At 41.9% G+C, this 15,150-nt stretch overlaps 1 protein-coding gene and 1 pseudogene across 4 annotated transcripts in view; both read right to left on the reverse strand.

Moving 5' to 3' along the window:
* Positions 1 to 15,150, reverse strand: part of LOC139275231 (F-box-like/WD repeat-containing protein TBL1X) — a 346,548-nt gene that overhangs the window by 155,282 nt on the left and 176,116 nt on the right. The gene's annotated exons all lie outside the window — the stretch shown is intronic.
* Positions 4,752 to 4,991, reverse strand: LOC139275427 (U2 spliceosomal RNA; annotated as a pseudogene).

Consider the following 15,150-nt stretch of genomic DNA (forward strand, 5'->3'; position numbering starts at 1 on the left):
ATTGTCATTTTGCCATAAAGAGTGTAACACAATCTACACATAATTCACCACTTTCAACTGAATGGTCAATTATTTTCAGACACTGGACATTTGAGGAAATGGTGGAGGGCTCATGCAACAGCGTTCAGTAGTGGGAACCCTGGCAGATATTCCCCTCCCTAACCCAGGGGGTGCTCAGGCCAACTCTGCCTTCCCGTAGCACTGCCTTGGCAGACATCCATTCATTCATTATAGACTGTGGATTTGAACCCGAGACTTTCCTGGACTGCACGGTTCAGCCAATCACTGCTAAATCATCAGAGGAGCTTGGGTGCCGCCCTTCTGTGAGAAAGGCAAATCACTTCAAAAAAAGTAGCAGCCAATCAGAACAAACTTCCACAAATGATCTTAAGAGTTCTGATTTAGATTTTTTTTTTAAATCTAACTGTTGGGTGTAGAATACAATGGAAAGTGGCTCAACAACAGAAACACTAAGCCAATTTCAGTAAAGTTTCATTAATGGCAGAGCTAAGCAGATAGTTGTATGCCCCAATGCAGTCTCCTCCAAATGGAGGTCATAACAGGCTGAACAAAAGTGAGATATCAATATTACTGTACAGTATGAGCAACTTGACAATTCAGCATGCCTCACTAAACTGTTTTCAGTGTAACTTCTGAAATATTGGAGAAGTAATGGTGAGGGCAGATGCGAAAGACACGATTACAGCTCCAATCACAAGGGGGTCATTTACTGACTAATTTGGGATCTTTAACAAGTTCAGTTGGCCCTCTACCACCCCCAACATTATGCAAGCATTTCCAAAACCTATTTTTGAGTAGAAGGGATGCTCACAAGCACAGATGATTAATGCATTGTCACCTTTCCTCCACATTACTTTGATCTTCGTCCATGAATGTTGTTTCATAAAGCTTCAGTGATATGTTGGTCCAAAAATCTCTTGTACGTAGAACATCAGCTATTTGCAACAAATAGAGATGGCACCTGGCAACCACTCCTCTGGTGTTTATAGTGTCACCCAGGCCTGGAATAACTCTGACATTTGAAAATCAAGACATAAAAACGGAGAATTCAAAGAATCAATAAATGTATAAACAACAAACATTGGACCTCAATTCCATTTGTGAAACTAATACACACTGCCCCATTATTGGAAATATAATTTGTAATGCAGCCAAGTTTGCTTATCCTGGCAAGGCTGCCAGATCAAATCATGTTCCCACCCTGCTGTTGAAATGAATGAGTTGATCCAGCCTTTATCATGTGTAACCATTGATTATAGTCATCTCAAAAACAGATATCTAAATGGGCCAAAACTGCCACTGGAGTACACCTCCGACCCCCCTAGAAATATGAAAGTACCTGGTGTCTCCAGAGCTTTGGGTCCTGGGCCTGCAGGCGTACGTCTGCATACAGGCCCACAGGTCTCAGGGACGCAGGCGGTTCGGAAGCGTCCCTGGGATCATGTGGGCCAGGCCTACCAATTAGAGAGGATTCCTCTTCATGCTTATGGGAATTCAATTTACGAACAGAATCCCCATAAGCTTAGGAGAAATCCATAAATAAATACTATTCCCATGTTCAAAATTAATTAAAAGAAAAATATAATTGTTTGAAAAATAATAAAAACATTTTAAACCGGCCCAAATTTACATGAACTAATTTGAAATGTTTTTGTACATTTTAATCATTTTAAAACTTTAATTTAACATTTATTTTAACCCTTACGCCGATAGGGCCTGCTTTCGAGGGCATTAGTTGGGCAAATAACTCAACTCTGCGCCAGCGAAAATGTTTTTGGGGCGCATGCAGAAAATGTGTCTAGGCAAACCTTGACAGATTGCAAGTTCCGGGTTTTTGCGCATGCACACTGCATGCAGAAACCCGGAACTTGCGGGGCCATTCTGAGGACTGTGTACTCAGTCATCCGGAGGGACTGTGTACCCAGTCATCAGCCCCACAAAATCCGGGCAATAATCGTCACTGCATGTAGTGGATGCAGCCAATCACTCGTGCTCATTAATGATATTTTGTAATCGTTGCAGCATCCATAATTATCTCTAGAACTGGTGCAGAACTGTTTTAATAAGTATAACAAAATATGTAAATTAAGCTTTGCAATTACTTCGTAACATGATATTATGATGAGTCAGTGACTCAGAGGTAGCACTCTCTTTGAGTCAGTGGGTTCAGGCCCAACTTCAAAGACTGGAACACATAGTCCAGGTTGACACTCCAGTGCAGTATCGTCAGAGGTCTCATCCTTCGGATGAAACGTTAAACCAAGACCCCCATTTGCCCTCTCAGATGCACGTAAAAGATTTAATGGCACTATTCAAAGAGCAGGGGAGTTCTCCAGGTGTCCTGGCCAATATTTATCCTTTAGGGACCTGACTAAAACAGATTATCTAGTCATTTATCTCATTGGTGTTTGCGAGACCTTGCTATGCACAAATTGACTGCCACATTTCCAAACATTACAGTGATTATACTTCAAAAAGTACTTAATTAGCTGCAAAGTGGTTTCGGACATCCCAAAGTCAAGAAAGGCGCTATATAAATATTTTTCTTCTTTCTATTATTACATGTGCAATAATCATTTCCCTTGGATAACCAAGCATTAGAAAGAATCTGATTTTACTGTTGAGTGGGGTGAAGATTTACAAAACTTTGTTCATTTGTATATTACAATGACAGAATATGGAAGCAGGCATGTTTGATACTTTCAATTAGAGAGGTAATCTCCTTTTTGGGTTTATTAATGCTTACCTTCTTCCATGTGAAATCCCATATGCTTTCAACTAGGAAGAGCCCTTCACTACTTTGCTGTTGGTTCTAGCGCTGGAAATCTGGCCAATCCCATTCTCTCTCTAATAATGCCAGTTTCAAACTTCTGCTTTGGCTTAACAACAACTTGCACTTATTTAGTGCCTTGAACATAGTAAAATGTCCCAAGGCGCTTCACAGGAGAGTTATCAAACAAAATTTGACATAATTCATAGATGTAACATGCAGCAACGGTACGCCAGGAGCACAGCGTACAATTTAAGGACTACTACGTTTCAGATGCACACCAGAAACGCTCACTTCACAGACAGGTCTCCCTCCAACCTGTAGATATGGTCCTGGCGAGGATAGAGGCTCCTTTTGGACCAGTGTTAATACCATTGAGACCAGACGCTCATGTGCCTGACAAGGTAATGCTGACAAGGTGAATGCTACGTTCCTGGTCCCCACACCAATGAACTTCAGTGACTTCCACAAAGATAGGTAAGCCAAAGAGAAATGAGTAGTCGAAGGACAGAATTGGATTGCGAACCAGTCTATGGCCATATTCTTGTGCGACAAGTATCCTTTTGCCATCACAAGACATGGCATGAGATTTTAAATTAATGAACAAATGGTCTACTAATGGGTGTAGAAATCACATAGGGGGAAAACTCAATCTGTCTGCTAATCTAAATTCATATCTGAAAGGAAAACGTGGGCTATCCAATCAAGGCTGGAATTCTCTGGAAAGGGACAGGGAGCTGTTGTATATTGGTGTTTCTAAAGCTGTTAATGAACTGATATTCCCCATGTATGACGATGCAACATGAATACCACCTATTGCATTCAGAGTTGAAAGTGCTACCCTCACTCATCCATACAAATGAACCAGCTGTGCGTTTGCACTTTCTTTTATCAGCACCATTTAAAAAAAAGAATATTTTCCTTCTTCTTATGACAACGACTTGCATCTTTAATATAAGAATCATCCCAATGTGCTTCATACATAAGCATATTAAACACACTGGGCTGGCTGGCAAGAGGTGATACTGGAGGGGTCAATTCTGGGAGAAAACCCAGCTGCCCTGAGGTGCCCATTTAGTTGAGTTAATTGGCCACAAGAGCCTTCCAGGAGTAGATCCATCAAGGTGATGGGCCTGGGATGAGAGGGCTGTCCTCTGAGGAGAGATTGAGCCTATACGCTCTGGAGTTTGGCAGAATGAGAGGTGATCTCATTGAAACACACAAGATTCTGAGGGGGATTGACAGATAGATGCCGAGAGATTGTTTCCCCTGGCTGGAGAGTCTAGAACTAGGGGGCACAGTCTCAGGATAAGGGGTCGGCCATTTAAGACTGAGATGGAGGAGGAATTTCTTCACTCAGAGTGTTGTGGATCAAAGTGCTGTGGATGCTGAGTCATTGAGTATATTCAAGGCTGAGATAGATAGATTTTTGGTCTCATGGGGAATCAAGGAATATGGGGATCGGGCGAGAAAGTGGAGTTCAGGTCGAAAATCAGCCATCTTATTGAATGGTGGAGCAGGCTCAAAGGGTCATATGGCCTACTCCTGCTCCTAAGTCTTATGTTCTTATGGCCCATAAACTAACCACATGCCTATATGCTATGTGTTGAGCATAGCATATCAGTGGCAAGAATTATGGCATTTAGACAGTAAAGAAAGACATGTACTGCCATTATAGCACAGTATTAACATACCCCTGTGCTCTTTTCACAGGTTGAAGGATCCAGACATCCTGCTGCTGGTGCTTTCTAGCAGCAAACCCATCACTCCAGAGTAAATTTATCAATCCCATGCTCCCAGCGGGAATATAGGACTACAGCACTGGAGCACTGATTTTTTATTTTTATTTTTATTTTTCGTAGCCAATCTTTCCAATTCTTTGTCAGATCACAAACGCCAGAGGTCACCTTGCACACATCAAGGATCACCCTGCGCTAATACTCTTAGCCAAAAGGCCTGGAGCCCAAGCACCGTTCCTGGAAGTACTGCAATACCAGGTTCGTGCCATGGAGGTGGATGGGTCAGCAACCCCACACACCTCAGTGGAGGTGGATGGGTCAAGCCACCCCACCCACCTCCTATTTCCAAAAAGCATAGGAGAACCACCTTCTTGATCCAGGGAGAACCACGTTGGGGTCATGGTTACTCCCCTGTCAGGTCAGTTACACATGATCTTAGCCAAAAGGCCAAGAGCACTGATTCTTCGATCTATGGCATCTGTGAACTCGCCCTTATAAACCATCCAGAGCAGTAATAGTACAAACAATAAAACCATCCCCACCCATTAATGAAATACTGTTATACAAACAGCTTGATCTAAAAATGTCTGCTTACCACAATGGCATTAAGGAAGTTGGTATCTGGCACAAAATCAATACTGCATTAAAGGTTCAATTCACTACCCTCCCTTCTTCAAAAATCAGTCATTCACGATTAACACCAGGAGCGAATGCCAATTAGCACCAAGATGTGGAGAGTATTGTGCCGTAGACCCAGACTCACCTGGCCATGCAAAACTCATTGATGTGGGCAAAGACTGCTGCATTCTTCTTTATATAATAATTGCATGATGTAATTTAGACATTAAAGATTAAGATTAAGATTCCCCAGGTAGAGTCTTGCCCCTCCCCACTTTGAGATGTCTACCACTGACAATCCTGCTTAGTTCACACTAGGCTTGATCTCGGTTAGTGTCACTTGGCTGGCTGTTGGTCAAAGAAAGAACAGAGTATACTGAAACAGAATATAATTTTCCTCACAAAACTTTTAAGATCATGTCTGATCTTTCACTGAAACTGTCACCCATGCCTCTGCCATTTTGAGACTCAATAAGAAAATAACATAAGAAATAAGAGCAGGAGTAGGCCATTTGGCCCTTCGTGCCTGCTCTGTCACTCATTATCATGGCTGATCTTCTACCTCAACTGTACCTTCCCACACTATCCCCATATCCCTTGATCCCCTTAATAACCAAAAATCTACCGATTTCTCAACGACTGAGCATCCATAGGCCTCTGGGGTGGAGAATTCCAAAGATTCACCACTATTCCAATGTTCTCCTAGCGAGCCCCTCATCCTCCACTCTCCATAAACTTCAGCTCAATAAAACTGATCTGTCCGTATCCTATCCCGCACCACATCTTGGTCATCCAGCACTCCTGGTCCTTGCTGACCTACATTGGATTTTGGTGCCCCAATGTCTCAAATTTATCATTTTCATCTTTGTGTTTAAATCGCTTTGTGACTTCACCCATCCCCATTTCTGTAACCTTCTCCAGTCCTACCCCGAACTTTGTTCCTGACTCTGCCCCCATGCACCCGGCCCCCTTTGCCCCACCAGTAACAGCTTCAGTCGCCTAGACCTCAGTCTGGAATTCCGTCCCTAAACTTATCCGTCTGACCACCTCCCTCTCCTCCTTAAACACCTTCCTTAAATATCACCTCTTTAAACAAGCGATTCGTCAAAATATCTCCTGATGTCTCTGTGAAATGCTTCTAGAACCATTATTCTCTGTTAGAGGTGCAATATAAATGCAAGTTGTTATTGTTGAGGAGGTGGAGAAAGTGGCCACTATTATGCCACTGCTAAAAGAGGCTAGATAAAAGGTACCCATCTGATTTTCCCTCACCCTGTGAGGACAAATAAAATAGAAGCCAGACTGACCTTCAGCAGTACCTTCTGAAAATGGGAATATGCAGTTCAGTCAAATCATGTTAGAGGAAAAAAATGCAGGTTCATTGTACTTTCAGTTAGCATAGTGCACTGCACAAAAGCAATACTGAATGTGCTATGCTGGTCCTGAGTCTGTCATGATAGTGTTTTTTTTATTTACATATTTTAAGAAGAATTAAGGGACAGATATTATTACAATCCCTTGTGAGAACATTTTGCATTGAGGTGTTTATTAATAGTCATATTGTAAATGTCGTACTGAAAACAGAACATGCAACAGGGAGCTAATGAATAATTCTAAAATCTCAATATCAAGTGATGGGAACATGTCAGCGACAGAATGATTCTAGTTTGCAGTTGTTTTTACAGAGGCAGCATTTTATTCAATAAATATGTTTGATATAGGATTTTTTATTTATGAACAAAGAAGGAAATCAGGTAGCATATTATACCTGTATATTGTCTACCAATTTTTCTTCCCTTTCCTCTCAGTCTCTTGCTTTATGGGAACTGGCACTACTTCAGTATTTTGCCCGTGTGTCAAAACTGCCATATGGTTACTTCGAAGTGGAAAAAAAACACTCATTGCATCTCTACAATTCTAATTATATATATTTTTCCTATTAGCCTTCTTAATACACACTGCATGTGTGAATGTATTTGCTATAATCTCTGGCACACTACACAATTTTCCTAATACAGTCAATTTTATGCAGAGAGAACACTAAAGGTGAAGTAGATCATTCGCCAACGTAAACAGCGGCAGAGACTATCTACGTGCCATTTAAAATATTTATGTCAGAACAGCCTTCATCGACTTTAGAAAATACTATGATGGCAGATCTGAACTGACAACGTGTTCGGACTACCAGCGCAATGAAGCCTGCCCTATGCTTAATTCTGTGGCAGACTTCACAACACTGGTGGCAACAGAGAAGCAACCGCTCAAGAGCTGTGGTTTTAAAGAAGCAATTTGGACTCTCTTTTTCCGGCTGAGGACATTGCAGGGTGCAAGAGGTGGATCCCCATAGGTCGTAGAAAACATCCTCACTGGCAGGGCTTCTGCCTCTGTTAGGAAATTTGGAAAGCAACATCCCCAGGTGTTTCCCCGCACCGCTGCTGGCAGTAACGCCACCTAACTTATATTGTGTTGCTGCCACTGAAGGGCGATCTGAGGAAGTATCGCTATAATATAAAGAGCTCAACTGACTTTGGGCCAGAAGTCAACCCGTTTAAATGCAACCATGCAACTTGAAGTTAAGAAATCTGGCACACACCAACAGTAGACCTCCAGGGACTGGACACCCAAAAGGTCAACACGTGCATTCACTAATACAGATAAAATTACTGCATAACCACAAAACACACCGTGGACACAAGCACAAATTAGAAAAAGGCAGCAAACAATAACCTAGAGGAAACCGGGCCAGGAGGGGCCCATGTGGGGCCAGGAGGAGCACGTATACTTCTCCAGACCTCACAAGTTTAAGGCCTCCCCACTCCCGATCACGAGTCCGACCGAAACCCCAGCCCACGACTTACCCGAGTGCCGCGAAGCTTTCCTTCTGCCGCCCAACGTTGCATTTCCACCCACTGACCAGTTCCCACTGCCCACCAGTTTCAGGTGGGAAACTGACCGGGGGCATGCAGATGAGGCCCGGGAGTTTAAATTTGACCACTCAGAAAAACCCACTCGCACCAGCACAGTGCCAACAGGAAAGGACTTTTTAATTAGTACACTTTGGTGACGTGCCGTAGGATGTTTTTCTATGTTAAAGGCACTATATAAATTCAAGTTGTTGTTGGTAACAGGAGTATTAATAGAACTCCTATCAGTTCCCTGACCTAACGAACCTCCAGAGGTTAGTTGCCTTAATCCTTACACCCACACTGCTCCCAGCACAACCATACCAAGAAACTTTAATATATTAATGTATTCTTGTAAGCACTGTGCAAACAAGATGTACAATGGCTTCATAAAATATATATGCATGCAAATTCTTAGAAATTCAATATAGAATTCACAGGGAAAAAAGTGCAACTTGTGAGGAATAAGGGCAAGCAGCAATCATAACCAGTAATGACGATTGTGAGGCGATAGAAACTGAAAGTACTTGGTTGTTTTAATTAGAATGTTGGTGAGTACGAGATGGAACTCGTGAACGGCAGCTGTTCTGGGAGCAGAGATACACATACAGGCCCCAAGTTTCCACACGCGGCAAAACAGGCGCCCCTCCGAGCTGGGCGCCCGTTTTTCGCGCCGAAAACGGCGCCTGAAAAAAAACGCGGTATTCTCAAGAGCCTTGCAATTCAATGTCTGCTTGGCGCGGCGCACAGGGGGCGGAGCCTACCACTCGCGCCGATTTTGTAAGTAGGAGGGGGCGGGTACAATTTAAATGAGTTTTTTTGGTGCCGGCAACCCTGCGCGTGCGCGTTGGGAGCGTTCGCGCACGCGCAGTGTGAAGGAAACATTGGCACTCAGCCATTTTAAAAAGTGCTGCAGAAAAAGTGAAAATTTGTTTATTGAACCCTTGCAAAGGCTTGCATTTTAATTTTCTTGATATTTCTGTGTGTGAGGGAGTGCATTCTGTAATTAAAGATAGACTGTGATAAACGGGACACATGCACTTGTTTCTATTCAAATTCTTTGTAGCTGTTCAATTTTTAACATTTTTTAATAAAACCACATTGCCCTTCCATGATCAGCACTGAGGCTTCCTGCAGCTTTCTCCCTCCCTCCCTCACCCTGCCGTCGGTCGGTCCCGACGGCAAACCGCTGCCTGAAAGGCCTGCCTGAAGCACTTTCACACAGGTAGGAACATGGTTTATTTAATCTTTTCTTTGCTTATAAATTTTTATTCAGGTTGGATTTATTTGTATAATATTTGTATAAGTATAACTAAGGATTTATTGTAGAATTTAATGACTTCCCTTCCCCACCCCACCCTCGTTCCAGACGCCTAATTTGTAACCTGCGCCTGATTTTTTTATGTGTCGACAAGGTTTTTTCAAGCCTACAAAAATCTTCACTTGCTCCATTCTAAGTTAGTTTGGAGTACGTTTTCACTGTGGAAACTTTCAAATCAGGCGTCAGTGGCCGGACATGCCCCCTTTTGAAAAAAAAAATTCTGTTCAAAAGTGAAACTGTTCTACCTGACTAGAACTGCAGAAAACTTAAATGTGGAGAATTGCGATTTCTAAGATACTCCGTTCTCCACCAGTTGCTCCTAAAAATCAGGAGCAAATCATGTGGAAACTTGGGGCCACACATACAAACACACAAAAGTCACTTCTGAATTGAGAAAATGCTACTGACGGCACTCTTCAGTACAAAGATGGTAATATCATCTGAGACCCACACGTTTGTATATCCTGCGTACTGCTGTCAGTCTCCATGTACCTTTCGATGAAAAGATTTTCTGATGGACGGATGGCACCATTAAATATAAACAAGGAGAGAAACACATCGAAATTGCATGCCTCCGTTTCAGCGCCACTCTCCCAGGACTGCATATTAAATGCAAAATGCCTGTAAGAGTGTGTGCAAAGAATTAATAGCTGGTTCACAATAGGAGCAAGAAAAAAAAATAGTGCTAGCTGAAAAGAAATCATTTCAATAATCCACATGTGGTATGAAAATGGCACCTCAACCATATAATTTTGGTGTTCAACATTCACTCCCTGACATCTGTTATTGTGTATATTACATACCACATCGATTTGAAAGCAACATTCTTAGGTTTTTCTATCCCAGCATGTTTCTCAAGTTCGTAGACATGAGCCCATTATCTAGTCCGATATTTCAATCCTGCGCTGTCAGATGGGCTGCTTTTCCGATGGCACGATAATCCGAGGCCCTTTCTGGTGGGCATAATAAATCTCATGGCACTACTTGAAGAGGAGCAGGGGAGTTCTCCTAGTCAATATTTATCCTTCAATCCATACCTAAAGCAGATGATCTGGTCATTTATTTGATGACTGTTTGTGGGATCTTGCTGTGTGCAAATTGGCTGCTGGGTTTCCTACATTACAACAGTATTTACACTTCAAAAGTATTTAACTGGTTGCAAAGCACTTTGGGGTGTCTTGAGATCATGAAAGGCGCTACATAAATGCAGGTTTTTTTTTTGGACATACCTCAGTGTCCTTTGATATCCAAATAAAGACATCATTGTGCTTTGTGATTCAGTTATAGAAAAATAGTTTACAATTGAGTAAAAGGAAATTCTTCGAATTAGTGACTGAAGCCCCCCGCCCCAAGCTCTGTGACAAATGGGACTGTGCAAATATCAGTGACATTAGTTCTAATCAACTTACCCTGTTTTACCGATTTGTACTGAATCCCAATACAAATGGGGGAGCACTGCATCCCATTGAGAAATCAAAAAGTGGTGTGGACTGGGTTACAAAAAAACAGCTAAGGATAAGTGAAATGAGTAATAGAAGTGATAAAATTAATGCACCGCTTCATGTGGTACTTAGCTACACACCAATATTTTCACTACCTTAACCAAGTAAGCCATTGGGAGAGCAGCCCCCACCTTAGATTCTGGGTCTTAGTTAGGTGACCTCAGCTTGGTAGCTGCCACATTTAGTCAAATAGCCTACCAACACTTATTTGCGCGTCCTCACACATGAAGAATGGCCACTTAGGCAAGGCTGTGAGCCCATATTCCAGCATGTCAGGAGAGGAAAGAGGAAAAAAAATAGGTGGTAATAAAAAGAAAAACAACAGATTTTTCAGCCATGATTGAAGAAAGTGGAGTATAAGAAAGGCTGATTAGGTCTTTTGAGGGCAATGTCGGTAGAAATAATGTAGGATCAGGGTTTTGCAGTTACATTAGATGAATTCTTTACATCAGTCTTCACAAGCTTGGATAAGTTCCATATCCAGTCAAACTGACGAGGGAATCAGTAACATATGCAAAAGGTCAGCAAACCTTGCCAAAGGATTAAATAACTAAAAGGTAACTGAAGCAGATGGGATACACCCTAGCATCGTAAAGATACGAGTGAAGCTCCAATTAAAATATTCAGGAACTTCATAAATATAAAAGCCAGGCCTAAAGGCTGAAAGATGAGACATGAACTAGAGCATACAGTGCAGTTAGTCTAATATTGGAAATACTTGAGTACATTTTATGACCATAAGGATAGTCAAGACTGTTTTAGAAGCAATCGGACTTGCCTCATGAATATACTGGAAATTTGAGGAGCTAACTAAATTAGTGCATGAGGGATATCCAATGGATACAATATACTTTCAGAGGCATTTAAGATTTTTGAAGATTAAGCTTAATGAGATTAATAGCAAATTCAAATTGGATTGCAAATTGGTTTTGCAAGGGAAAGCAGAAAATAATAATAAAAGAACAGCTGTCTGAGGTGTAATAGTAACAGGTGGAGTTCCACAGGGATCTGTATAGGTCACATAGGAGGAGGAGAACTGCTCTGGTCACTGTGTAGCAACATCATCGACTTGTTTTGAATGCATTTACAATGTTACTGCACATAGGGACGGACCACTGTTATTCTTTCCCAATATTGTTTACATCATTCATAAAACATTATGCAGAGGATGGTTGTTTTAATAGTGTTGTTCAACGAAAATTACTGACTAGTCACAGGTGTGGCTACCGTGACAGTTTCAGCCACATGCACTTTTAGTAGAAAATGACTTCCATACACTCACACGTTACAGAAAAAAAATTTCACGTGTATATTTACTTACCATCACCATCATTCAGTAACTAAGAAAATAAAGCACTCACAACAAACAAAAAGCATTCGTACACTCTGCAGTTAGCTTACCATTTTACCAACCAACACACAAAAAGGTTAAATTACACATGCATACACCGAGTGACGAGTGTTGTCTACAACTTATTTTTTATTTATTCAGAAATGCAATTAGCCACATCTGGATTCCCAATTTGCCACATGTAGGTAGTGGCTAATGTAGTGGGCATTATTCTAATATTATAAAATTTGCTGATAACACTGAGCCCACCAGATCCCTAGTGTTGTCGAGGCTGATGGGAGCCATAAAGGACAAGTGAAGTAGTTGGGCTGGAAATGTTAAGCTAGTGGGGCATTGGTATAGCAAACCTGTTCATCAGGCAAAGTAGCAAATAAAAAAGACAATGGAGGTTATCAAACACTTATTGAAAGTAACAAATTGACAAATGGGTCAACAAAGATAATTAAAGACAGGATAATTAAAGACCATTCAGGTTAGGAAGAAGTTATTTTGATCCCATGTATCAGACTCATTAGAACGCCTACGTTTGGAATAGTGTGTGTAATTTGGAGTAAGTGATTCAGTGGAATAACTAGGAGAACTCAAAAGTAAACAGTAAAGTTAGTCTAATAGAATTCAACCTGTTCTGACTGAAGCAACATTATCTAGTACTTCAAAATGCAAATAGGCATGGAAGCAGATTACTTCATTTAAACTGATTACAGAATTAGAAAAGCAAAACACAAATGTGGCAAGCCTCAAGCAAGATTAGCGATTAGAAGAAATTCTTCGAACAGAGTGGACTCCTAGCCAATGCTTTAAGAAGTAGCTGGACAGACAATAGGGACTTAAGGTTTACAAGGGTAAGTATAGATGGAGATGTCGAAACATCCTACAGAACACATTCCTGTGCTGTCAGGTCCATTGAAATGTCACCTGTGGGATCCAACAAATCAAGACTGAATAATGTAGTTGGTAATGAGAGATTGATATCCAGGATTTTTTTGTTCAGTTCCTTTCATAGTTGTGGAGAAACATCAAAAAGTTTTCTTGGTGCTTATTAATCTCCCTCAGGAGATGAAGTTGGACAGAGTCCAAAATGGTGCAAATTATAAATGGTCTGTTTGAAGAAGCAGCTGAACACCCTCTTATGGGTTTGTAAGATTCCGCTCCACCGCCAGAAGTGCAGTGAGGTGAAACTTTTGTCCACTGACTGCTCAGGACGTTAGCCTTGGGAATGCGGTCAGTTTAATATTTTGGCGGGCAGCCCATGACTGAAGGCACAAGAGGTGTCCTCCTAAAGAAGTGGTATATAATTGTAGTGGCACCCTGCCACACTGATAGGGTGAGGGGGAGGGAGGGGGAGTAAGAGAGGAGGCAGAGGCCCTGAAAGTGTTTTTTAAAAATCTACTTCCTTATGGAGAAACTAAGCCCGTTTGGGATTGATTACTTTTGCTCTCCAAGATGTCTGGAGCAATCAGGAGGCCCAGTAGGGAACTTACTCCAGCGTGTGCCAGCCCGGGACACAAATCTCGGCGCTAACATCACAATGCCCCCCAAATCTCTGGGTCAATTTCCCCGGAAGCACTATCGACCCCTTTCCCCAGGCGTTAACCTCGTTGCGCCCCATTAGCGGGTTTAAAAAAGGCATTCCCCCGCCCCATCTTCCTTTAAAAAATAGCTTTTTTGTTGACATAGAGCTACAGTTAGATTTGAATATTCTAGAGAGAGAGAGAGAGCTAACCCATTATTTCAACCAACACCTTTGGTTTAAATAAGACAACAGTCATCAGTAAGTTACTGGAAAACCTTATATCTATGTCCACTTAATTACATTATTGTCATTGCAATCACATTCACAAATGCATCACTTAATTTTTAATGTATTTATGACACAAAGTGAAACACTGCCCTCCTGGACTATTTCCCCTCTCTGAAATGGTAACAATTCCCCTTTAGCAATAACACTTGCCAACTTGCACTATTTGTGTGAATGAAAACTGTGTCAGAGAACAACAATATCATCGAAAATTTTAAAACTAAATAAAATACTGACCAATAAACAGATAAAAGTAATACCCCAAGATAACATTGCAACAATGACAGCTAAGTGCCATTGAGTGAATCTGTGCAATCTACATGCTGACTCTTGTCGATCTACTGAACACTTGTGGTCAGCTTCCACATGTCCCAGCTTGACCTCTCCATCACGTCACTTGATGCCTCTATGATCTTAATCTGCTTGCCTAACATCAAATCCTGGATGAGTTACAATTTCCTCCAGTTAAACATTGGGAAGACCAAAGCCATCATCTTCAGACTCTGCCACAAACAAACAATGTACCCTTGCCACTGATTCCATCGAGCCACTGTCTCAGGTTGAATCATACGGTTTGCCACCTCAACATCCTACTTGAAACACTGCCCTCCTGGACTATTTCCCCTCTCTGAAATGGTAACAATTCCCCTTTAGCAATAACACTTGCCAACTTGCACTATTTGTGTGAATGAAAACTGTGTCAGAGAACAACAATATCATCCTACTGAGCTACCAACCTCACATCATTTCCATCAAAGGCTGCCTACTTCCACTGCCGTAACATCACCAGTCTCCACCCGAGCATGACCCCAGCTGTTGCTGTTGAAATCCTCATCTTTGCCCTCGCAGTGCAGCGGCAAGGTCAGAGTGCAAAGGCAAGAGTTTGGTAAGTGGGAGAGTTTGGGCAAGTGGGAGCAGGTGGTGTTGCTTTGTCTTGTTTTCCCCACCAGTGCTGACTCCCCGACCTGGGAGGAAAAGAAAACGAAGTGTGACGTCACAACAAGAGGTTCGGGGACGTCGGAGCGGCCTAAAAAGGCCAGCTGGTGCAACTGCAGCAGGGAGAGAAGGCATAAAAGTAGAAAGAAACCGAAAGGTGACATCACAGCTAAGGGGGTAAGTGATTGGTG

Source organism: Pristiophorus japonicus, chromosome 10, assembly GCF_044704955.1.
Source record: "Pristiophorus japonicus isolate sPriJap1 chromosome 10, sPriJap1.hap1, whole genome shotgun sequence".
Taxonomy (NCBI): domain Eukaryota; kingdom Metazoa; phylum Chordata; class Chondrichthyes; family Pristiophoridae; genus Pristiophorus; species Pristiophorus japonicus.